The sequence below is a fragment of the Camellia sinensis genome, chromosome 15, assembly GCF_055761805.1.
Source record: "Camellia sinensis isolate YWXY chromosome 15, ASM5576180v1, whole genome shotgun sequence".
Classification (NCBI taxonomy): domain Eukaryota; kingdom Viridiplantae; phylum Streptophyta; class Magnoliopsida; order Ericales; family Theaceae; genus Camellia; species Camellia sinensis.
This window is the reverse complement of record NC_138975.1, coordinates 120,122,348-120,131,756: the sequence shown is the minus strand read 5'-3', so window position 1 is coordinate 120,131,756 and position 9,409 is coordinate 120,122,348. Positions and strand designations below refer to the sequence as shown.

Sequence of the window (9,409 nt, the reverse complement as noted above, 5' to 3'; positions counted from 1 at the left end):
TTACTTGTCCAACATTAAGTGATTTTTGCTAGTATAAAGATGTTTTTACATCCAGAGTAATGCTACGAGAAGATTGTATTAAAAGCATAAAAAAATTACAATACTACTAAACAAGAGATTTTATCTACTGTTTTATGTATTAGTAAATTTCAATATGATATTTTAAATCAAAAATTTTTACTTCGTGTTGATTGCAAATCTGCTAAATATGTTTTAAAAAAAATGTTCAAAATCTTGCTGGAGAGCAAATTTTTGCTTGTTGGCAATCTATTTTAAGTATTTTGATTTTGAAATTGAATATATACCTAGTTGTCAAAATTCTATTCCTGATAGACGTAGTACTTCTAGTATACATATTGATACTGAAACAGAAGATGAAATATTTAATACACCTTTATTTAGGAAAAACAGTCAAATTTATATTGGTCAAACTTCACATAGTAAAATGAAAGGAGTCGATGATTCTGCAATTTCCCAAATTAGTAAACCTGTCTATTCAAGTTATACTCATCTTCCTGAAGAAGATACTATCTCTCAGGACTCACCTACACAAACTGACTTTTAAGTCATACCCCCAATAAATTTGAGTAGATCTATTAAATTTAATTCTAATTGAGCCATCAGTAAATTGTTGAATATCTTCGATATCTCGACTAGTAGACTGTTTTTTGTTATGTCTGTAATTTTCATTGAGAGTAATATCTTTCCATTCAATCATTTTAGGAATATTTATATTAGTATCATTTTATTACTTTGAATCAGTAAAGTTTTGTTTTTTGGACTTTTATGTAAAACTTGAACATTTAAATTAGTTTTAATACATTTGTAATAAACACGATAAATTAATGCAATATTATGAACTTTTTCTTTCATATTTGTAAAAGAACCATTTAACTGAATATTCAAAGTTAAAGCATCTAATATGTGTGGATCTCTAACACTAAGAGTAAAATCAGGAAAGCAATTAAAATGGACGGGTCCTCTGTGGAGATCAGTTTCCATCATACCTATTAAACTATCATTATAGTTAAGAAAACGAGCATCTCTTAAACATAATAAAACATAAGTATTTTTTTCCTTGTTGTATTAATGGTTTGATTCTAACTTGAATTAATCCTAAGTAAATAAAATTATGACCAGTTTTTAAATGACGTTTAATAGTGTTAACATCAAGTAATTGACATGTTTCTCTAGGTTTTTCTGAAGCATAAACTTGTTCTAAGGTTTTAACATGAAAGTTTACATGGAATGTAGACTGCAGGAAAATAGTTTTATATATTTCTTTAATCGGTAATTGTGGTATGTTCCAACTTATGTCAATGTTATCATTTTGTATTTCTACATCTTCTTCATTAATTACTAAACCTTGATTAGGTATAGGGGTAGTGTTATTGACCTGGAGCTGGCAGAAGAGTTACTTCTAAATAATTGACTCATTTTTTCCTTTTCTTAAAATGGCTTACAGTGAGCTTAATACATTGTCTAAACTTATTATGTTTTCATATACGATGTGTTCACACATACCCATTCCGGAAAACCCTTATGTATCCAATATTGTCTAACCAAAGGACTTACCTAGGACCTGTGACGAAAGATGGGTGGCTAGTGACAAAGTGGAAAGACACAGATAAAGTTTTGACAGATTAAGAGAATTGGAAACAATTGTAGAGGAAAGGAATAGAGTTGATTAAATAAAAATAGCACTTTAAGTAGCGACACGAATCAATAGCAACATGATTCTGAAATAAAATAATTTTTTTCAAAAAAATAAAAAATAAAAAATATTTTTTCAAAATAATAATTTAAAGAACAAAATAAAAAATATTTATTTTGAATTTATTAATTTTTTTAAATAGAATTTTGAAAAGAGTTTAATTATGAGTTTTGAAATTTTTTTATTCAAATCATGATTTGAGTTTTAACCCAAACGCTACCTAAGTTTTTAGAATCATGTTTGATTTGCTATTTAAAAAAAAAATTCAGAATATTCTTTGAAAAAATAGAAACTAATTAAAATATATTAAATTTGTAAAAATTATTTCTAACCTCTTAAAAATAAAATTATATAAAATGATAATTATTTATCATTTTTTATTTCTTTACCAAATTAATTTTTAATTTAAAAAAAAAACTTTTAAAACAAATACTGAAAAATTATTAACTGAATTGACATGATGTATCAATTAAATATCATCATTTCTCTGCATAGCATAATTAGAAACATTTTAAGCATAATTAGAAACATTTTAATCAATTTACTATGTCTGTCAACAGTGTTAATTACAACGAGAAGGAATGTAATTTTAAAACCTTGAGAAAAACCGAAATATGACGAAAGCTCAAAAACTAATAGGCAGTTGGCGAGGATCATTGGCCGGAATATTTGAGGCAATACAACAAGTAAGCAAAAGATGTTTTGAATGGTTTAGCGTGTAAGATTTGATAGTTTTGATTATCATTTTAGGTTTCAATGCAAGTATTCTGTGTTTTTGTTGGGTCATTGAAGCCAATACTACTGATGATACTATGCATTCACAATCTCCACTATTGTGCACACCACTTGTATGATTTTGGGTCTATGAGAATTTTAACTTCAACATACTGCTTTGATCATGTATGTTCAAGTCTCATGTGGGTTCAACGTCAATTGATTTCTAAGTTTTATTTTTATTTTCTTATTGATTGAATGATTTCTAGGTTAGATTTACATTTTTGTATATCAAATTAGTAGGTTCAAGTCTCATAATAATAGTAATAGGATAAGATACACCAATGGTCCTTAATGTATGCATTTCATGTCACTTTGGTCCTTTAAAAGTTTTTAATTTTGTTAATTTCATCTTTAAAGTTTTCAATTTGAGTTCAATTTGTCCAATTCCAAACAATCATTTAAATTGTTAATGGAATAATTATAAATTTCAACTATGGTCCGCATGTATATATTTTGTGTCATTTTGGTCCCCAAAGTATCAATTTTGTCTCGCAATATTGTAAGATTATGTTCCCTTTTCTTCATCAATGTTTTAGGACCAAATTGACAATTAAAAACTTTAGGAACCAAAGTGACATGAAACACATATTTAAGGATCATATGTGTATTTTATTACCATTCTGTTAACTATTTAGTCGGTGCGTTTGGAATTACACCAAATTGACTCGAGTTGAAAATTTTAAAGACAAAATTGACAAAATTAAAACTGAAATGGCCAAAGTGACAAGAAACGCATATTTTAAAGACGATAAATATATTTTATCCATAATAATAATATATGGTAGATTTTATGATGCACTATGGATGTGGAAACTTTGAATGGTCTCATTTTGGTGGTTCAAACTAAGAGGCTGTTTGCTAACTCAAGTTAGCACTTAAATTTAATGTGTTCCAGTCGTTTGAACAACAATTCATATCATTTAAAAATTTATATACATCATAAAAATAGGCTAAAATTGTAAGTAACAGTCATCCTAGTTATTGCTGAATTTCTAATCTCTTATGCTTGTGATGTGGTTATTTCTAAAGCCTTAATTTTTACAAAATATATTCTTTTTATTTGAAGTCACTAAAAAATACTTTATTAGATGATGTTCACTGAATTTCTTACAAAGTAATAAATGATGCTTTAGTACTAACATTTCCTTTTTAAGGTACCTGATTTATAATCTAATACATTTATTTCCAATATTTGGTGGTTTGAAAAATAGTGAGCAGGGTACTTGTTTATCTACTTTAATTTTGTGTTTGGTTGGGGGACTTGAGGAGGGATTTGGAAAGAGAAATGAAAAATGTAGGTGAAATGTGAATAAAACATATCTATATTTCACCTAGTTTCACACACCTTTTCCCTTTCCCTTTCCAAATCACTTCCCAAATCCCCCAACCAAACATAGTGTAAATGATTAGCTGACATAATGGAAACTAGCTCAGGTAAGCCAAAAATAGTGAATATTATAGCCGCTTATGGTTTTGTAAATTGCAAAAACTATGATAAATCAATAACTCCAGCCCTCTCTGTATGATATAATCAAACTAGCAACAATATTAGTGGCTAAAGTAAATAAATTTATTACGAAGTCAATTGTAGAATGATAACCTTGGGCTGCCTTTGTTTCTCCTATTTAACGTTACTCATATTAATATCCATATCCTATCTTTTGTCTAGTTGTCTAAATTGTTTAGATACGTAATTTGGTGGATTCCTATATCTTTTTCTTTTGGATCATAAGGGGACTTACGATTAATTATCAAGGAACTTAATAGGGCTTTGCAACCCAAAAAACCACATAACCTTGTTGGCACATAAATTTTAACTAAATTTATGACACGTATAGAGCCTATAATAAGAAGGCTGTAGGTAATCACTTCCTAAAAAAGATCAATATGATCCGTTGAAGTACATAAGTAAAACGACGTTGTATCTCAACAACGTTATTCAAGATGCTCAAATGACACGTGGAGCCTACGAAAGATGACACCTGTAGAGTTTACAGCAAGGACACCACACAGGATGAAACCATCAATCCGGTTAATAAGATATACGATTAATCAGATAGCGCTATTATTCACAATTCAAATGGCGCTATCATTCAATTTGAAATTCAAATTGAAGATGAAGCATTCCTATCACCTGATGGCCCTCCATAAATATGAGGACCATCACACAAGACGGGAGAGGAGAAAATCAAAAGGGAAAAGATCAGAGAGAGAGAGAAAGAAATTGAGAGCTAAAGAAGCCGTTACAAAAAAAAGAAGAAGAGAAGCCTAGAGAACTGAAGAGCCTACGCTAATGGCGATGAATAGGTAAAGGGTTCCAAACCCAAACTGCATTTTGTATTCGAGGGTTCAAAACCCATAACAATCTCAATAAAATATTTCTTTTTTTAATTTGTCATATGTTGTTTATTTTGTTCTTCATTAATCGGAGGTTTCATTTGTATAAAATGTGTAATTAATGATCTGAAATACAGATCGGAAATAAGAACCTGCTATTCAAATAATCAACACTGTTTAGTCAAAAAACTAAACAGTGGACATTTGTAATATAAAATTTTGAAATGTGTTGAAATGCTTCATGCTTTAGAATTTGTGTCTACAAACCTACACCTCTCCGGAGGTCACGTACGAGTGTCCGACACATTGGGATACGCTGAGGACACATTGGAGGAAACGTTGAAGATTATTTTTTTTTTAAAAAAATTGAAGTTTTTAATTTATTTTACTAAAGTAACATACTTGAAGTTGATAATTTTGATAAAATTAAATATTTGAGATAAGGTACATAATAAATATATAAAATTATATTTTTTACATGTGTTCCTAACGTGTCGTGTCTTGCATTTTTTTAAAATTTACTTGTCCATGTATCCATGCTGTGTCATGTGTCATGTCCATCCTTCTTAGCCCATAACAGAGCCAACTTGAGCTTGGGAGGGGGTGATGAATAATGACCATCCTAAAGCCATTTGTCATACCATTCAATGCTAACCAAAACAAGTTGCTTGGGTAAGCTATGCACATTTGGAAATTTGGAGACAGGTACCCTACATTGCTATGTCTGAGAGAGCGAGAGAGATTTGAGGCTGCCATTGCCTTACTTGCAACTTGTGGTCAGTTTGTTCATTAGTAAGTGCAACATCTTTATCACATTTTCTTGGCAAATTGTTTGGGTTAGATCAATCCTGTGTGAATTGATTTAGAATCATACAAAAATCACTAGCTGTATTGTTTAGATTTGAATGATAATATCTATTTCAATTGATGATATGATGACTTGATTGTACGTTATTGTGAAAACTTCCCTAGGGTTTTGATATTAATGGACCTTCCTAAAATGATAGTGCGTGTATGTATGCAGTTGAAAAAATTATATGATCCAAATGTTTAAATTGGGTAAAAGTGTAAGAGGTGAATTAGAAGAGTTCATGTAACACAAGTTGGGGTCGAGTTAGGGATGGAAATTTAACAAGCATGACCTGATTCCCAACCCTAATGGGATAGGTTATGGTTCATCTTTAATCAAATTAGGGGTGCTTTTGGGGTAGACTATGTTACATGGACTCGTACCATGGACTCGGGTACAAGTGTTGGGTGCGGGTATGCATCTAGAGGTCAGACTTTTCTAAACGAGGGATAAACGGGTACGTCTAAAAAGTACCCAAAAATTAGACATGGGTATGTGGATACAACTAAACATGGATGTGTAAAAAAAAATAGTGTATTTTTTTGATAAATATTATGTATTTTTCTAACAACATTGCATAAAATATTTTTCTGTTAAAATAAATAAAAAATAAAAAATATTTTAGGCATAAAATAAATTATATTATATACGATTTATTAGATTTATTTTAAAAAATAATGATTTTTTTTAAATTTTTTTTCTTAAAAAGATAAAATAAAATAATTTGGTTATTATCTATTAAAGAGGAGATAAAAAGTAGAGAGAGAGAGAGAGAGAGAGAGAGAGAGAGAGAGAAGAAGAAGAAGAAGAAGAAGAAGTAGAAGAAGAAGAAGGAGACAAGATTGTAGAAGAGTAGTCGATCGTGGCGAGATCACAGAAGAGGAGATCAAAGACAAATCAAGATAATCAGAAGCATAGGTATGCCGTATCCATTTTCTTATTAACTTATTTATGCTGGATTCCATACCTGTACCTGTGTCGTGTTGTGTCGACATGGGTACTTTGCCAAAAATGATGAGTCCGTGCAACGTAGGAGGTAGAAGATGAAAACCCAGTTTGAGGTGTGGTGGGTTCAAAGAGGGAGCAAACTTGCCCCATCCTTGACCTAATTGTGTTTTATTACTTAAATATCCGTAGACTTGCAGAAATATTTATAAACACACGTCAAGTATATATAACTCATTTAGACTCTAGGGTTCTTGATATAAACTCCTCCATCTCACTGATAGACTGGCCGCCTCCCCTATCAACTCCCTTGCTTATGCCATTTCTCCAGTTCTTGTGTTTGTTCTCTCTTTTAAATCAAATTTTTAGATTTGTATATGTTATAGGTATTTGTATGTTTATTTTCATGTGTACATACATTGAGAGTGTAAGAAAAACTGATGTATTATTGATTGATATAATGTTCAATTTATTACAATGATTCATGATTCTTATATATAGAAGAGGGTGAGTGTGTAGTAGGTAAGGAGTAGGTGAAGTGGAGGTGGTAGTGGTGTAGTGGGTTAGGTTTAGTGGAGTAGGTTTAAGTGGGTGAAGTAGGTGATAGGTTTTAACAGCCCCCCGCAAACTCAAGGGGGATAGGAACTAGCCAACTTGAGTTTGGAGAGAGTAACAAAACAAGAAAATAGACGAATACATAAAAGAAAAGAGGATAGGAGACACTGTATGGTCGTGTCAGACCGATGGTGAAGACACTGTATGGTGGTGTCATAACGTTGTAGAGGACACTGGATGGTTGTGTCAGACCGATGTAGAAGACAGTTTATGGGGTCATGTCGGACCGTTGTAGCAGACAATGTTGTGATAGTTGTTGTGACAGTTTACGGAGTCTTGCTGGACCCTTGTAGAAACTAACCGAAATCAATGTCGGGACAGTTTACAGAGTCTTGTCGGACCCATGAAGGAGCTAACCGGAATCAATGTCGGGACAGTTTACAGAGTCTTGTCGGACCCATAAAAAATACACTGTATGATGGTGTATATAGGCTGCCCAAATATATATATATATATGGATATATATAGTGAGCCCTCAAAAGTCGCGCCCTCAAAAGGCGCGCCCACTTCATCAAAAGGCGTGCCCGACAGAAAGCGTCGAGCCATCAAAAGGTGAGCCGGAGACGCGGCGAGGCACGTGAGCGACAGAGTGGCGTGTCGGCCGCGTCGTCAGTGTCGATATAAACCAATGCGGAGGCTGTGCTTGAGGCAGAAGCGAAGACAAAAAAAAACCTGGGAAAAAACTTCTGAAAAACTCTTCATTTTCTGAGAGATTGCCTCTAAGAGCTGCAAATCTTGAAACACTCCCCTTCCGAACATTATCAGTCTGAAATTGCTATTTCGCTGAAACACTCAGCAACCCAAAAAACATGGCCTCTTCTTCCCGTTCAGTTACCCAGAATATGGCATCCTCTTCCCGTGGTCTGCTCACGCTCTTTCCAGACCTGAACGAGTCCACAAGAGAAATAACTGGTGCGGTGGCACTGGAAACTCAACCAAGCGCCCCGGAGTTTGCTCCGTTGAACTTTCCTATGCGGTCTGTGGAACAAAGAATGGCAGTGCAGTCGGATGTGGAGGCCAATCAGTATACATTGAAGTCATGTGTGGAAACCATGATTGCGGTTACAAATTTGTCGAACCGGCTGCAGAGTAGGACAAATGAGGTGCAGCAGTTAAACGCCCAACTGGCTCTGCTCCAACGCATGTATAAGGATGCGCGAGCAGAGATAAGTGTGCTAAAGGCGGAAAACAAGGAGCTGAAACGGAAGGCCACTGTGATGTTCCGATTTGGAGGGCCGCCATATGCTGCAGTGGAGGAGCAGGGAGTAGTGATCATGCCCAGTGGAGTGGGAAACACGGAGGCAACACCGGCAAGGGCCGCCCAGGACGGAGGCAAGAAGAAAAGACCGGCGACAGAGTAGAGAAGAAAAAAATCCCACCTGTGAATGTGGTTGTTTGTTTGTTTGTTTGTTTGTTTGTTTGTTTTTTTTTTTTTTTTTTTTTTTATATGTTGGTGTAAAATGGTGATCGGGGTTGATCCCCTGATATGAATAAAACAAATGAGTTGTGCAAAACTGAATGATAGGAAGAACATGCAGAAAAAAAGGGGTGAGAATTTTGTTTTTGTTTTTTGTTTTTTGTTTTTTTTTTTGGTTAATAATAATAATAATAATAACAATAATATATGAAGGAGGAAAGCATGTGGTGGGGAACATGAGTGTGTGGAAAGAAGGAAAAGAAAAAGTATGGGTTGTATGCAAAAGTTGACAGAGTGGGAGTAGGATATTAAAAGAAACATATATATATATATATATATATATATATATATATATTAAAATAAAAGAAAGTGGAAGAGAGAGGGAACACGAGATAGTTCTACTTTTGTCTGTGTAGAGAGAGGGTTTTTTTTTTTTTTTTTTTTTTTTTTTTTTAAGTAAAGGGAATCATGGATATGATTAAAGTGGGTCTAGTGGAGAGAAAGGGACGAGAGAGAGAGAGAGAGCTCGTGTGTGTCTCCATGGTGTGTTTGGTAGCAAATTGAATCAAGGGGTTGATCTCTCTGCATTCCGAAATATCCTCGAAGTCGACAGAGAGAGAATAATCTGCCCCAGGTTTGAGAATAAGATGTGGAACACAACAACCTGAAAGAAAGAGAGAAGGGTAAAAGGGTTTGGTGGTGAGATCTCTCAGGCGACGCCAACTAACCCCTTTTACAGCCATATGCAAGGCAG

The 9,409-nt window shown here is 33.4% G+C and overlaps 1 protein-coding gene across 19 annotated transcripts in view; it reads left to right on the top strand.

Moving 5' to 3' along the window:
- The first annotated feature begins 2,216 nt into the window (after positions 1-2,216).
- The window catches only part of LOC114310468 (uncharacterized), a 28,386-nt gene continuing 21,193 nt past the window's right edge, over positions 2,217-9,409 (top strand). For 9 of the 19 annotated variants that reach the window (XR_014356746.1, XR_014356747.1, XR_003646137.2 and 6 more), the window contains exon 1: positions 2,217-2,400. The gene's annotated coding sequence lies outside the window, so the exon portion shown is untranslated. Of the gene's footprint in view, positions 2,433-4,649; positions 5,621-6,422; positions 6,597-9,409 lie in introns of those variants that run through there. The other 10 variants (XM_082909192.1, XM_082909187.1, XM_082909200.1 and 7 more) reach the window with 8 other exon arrangements.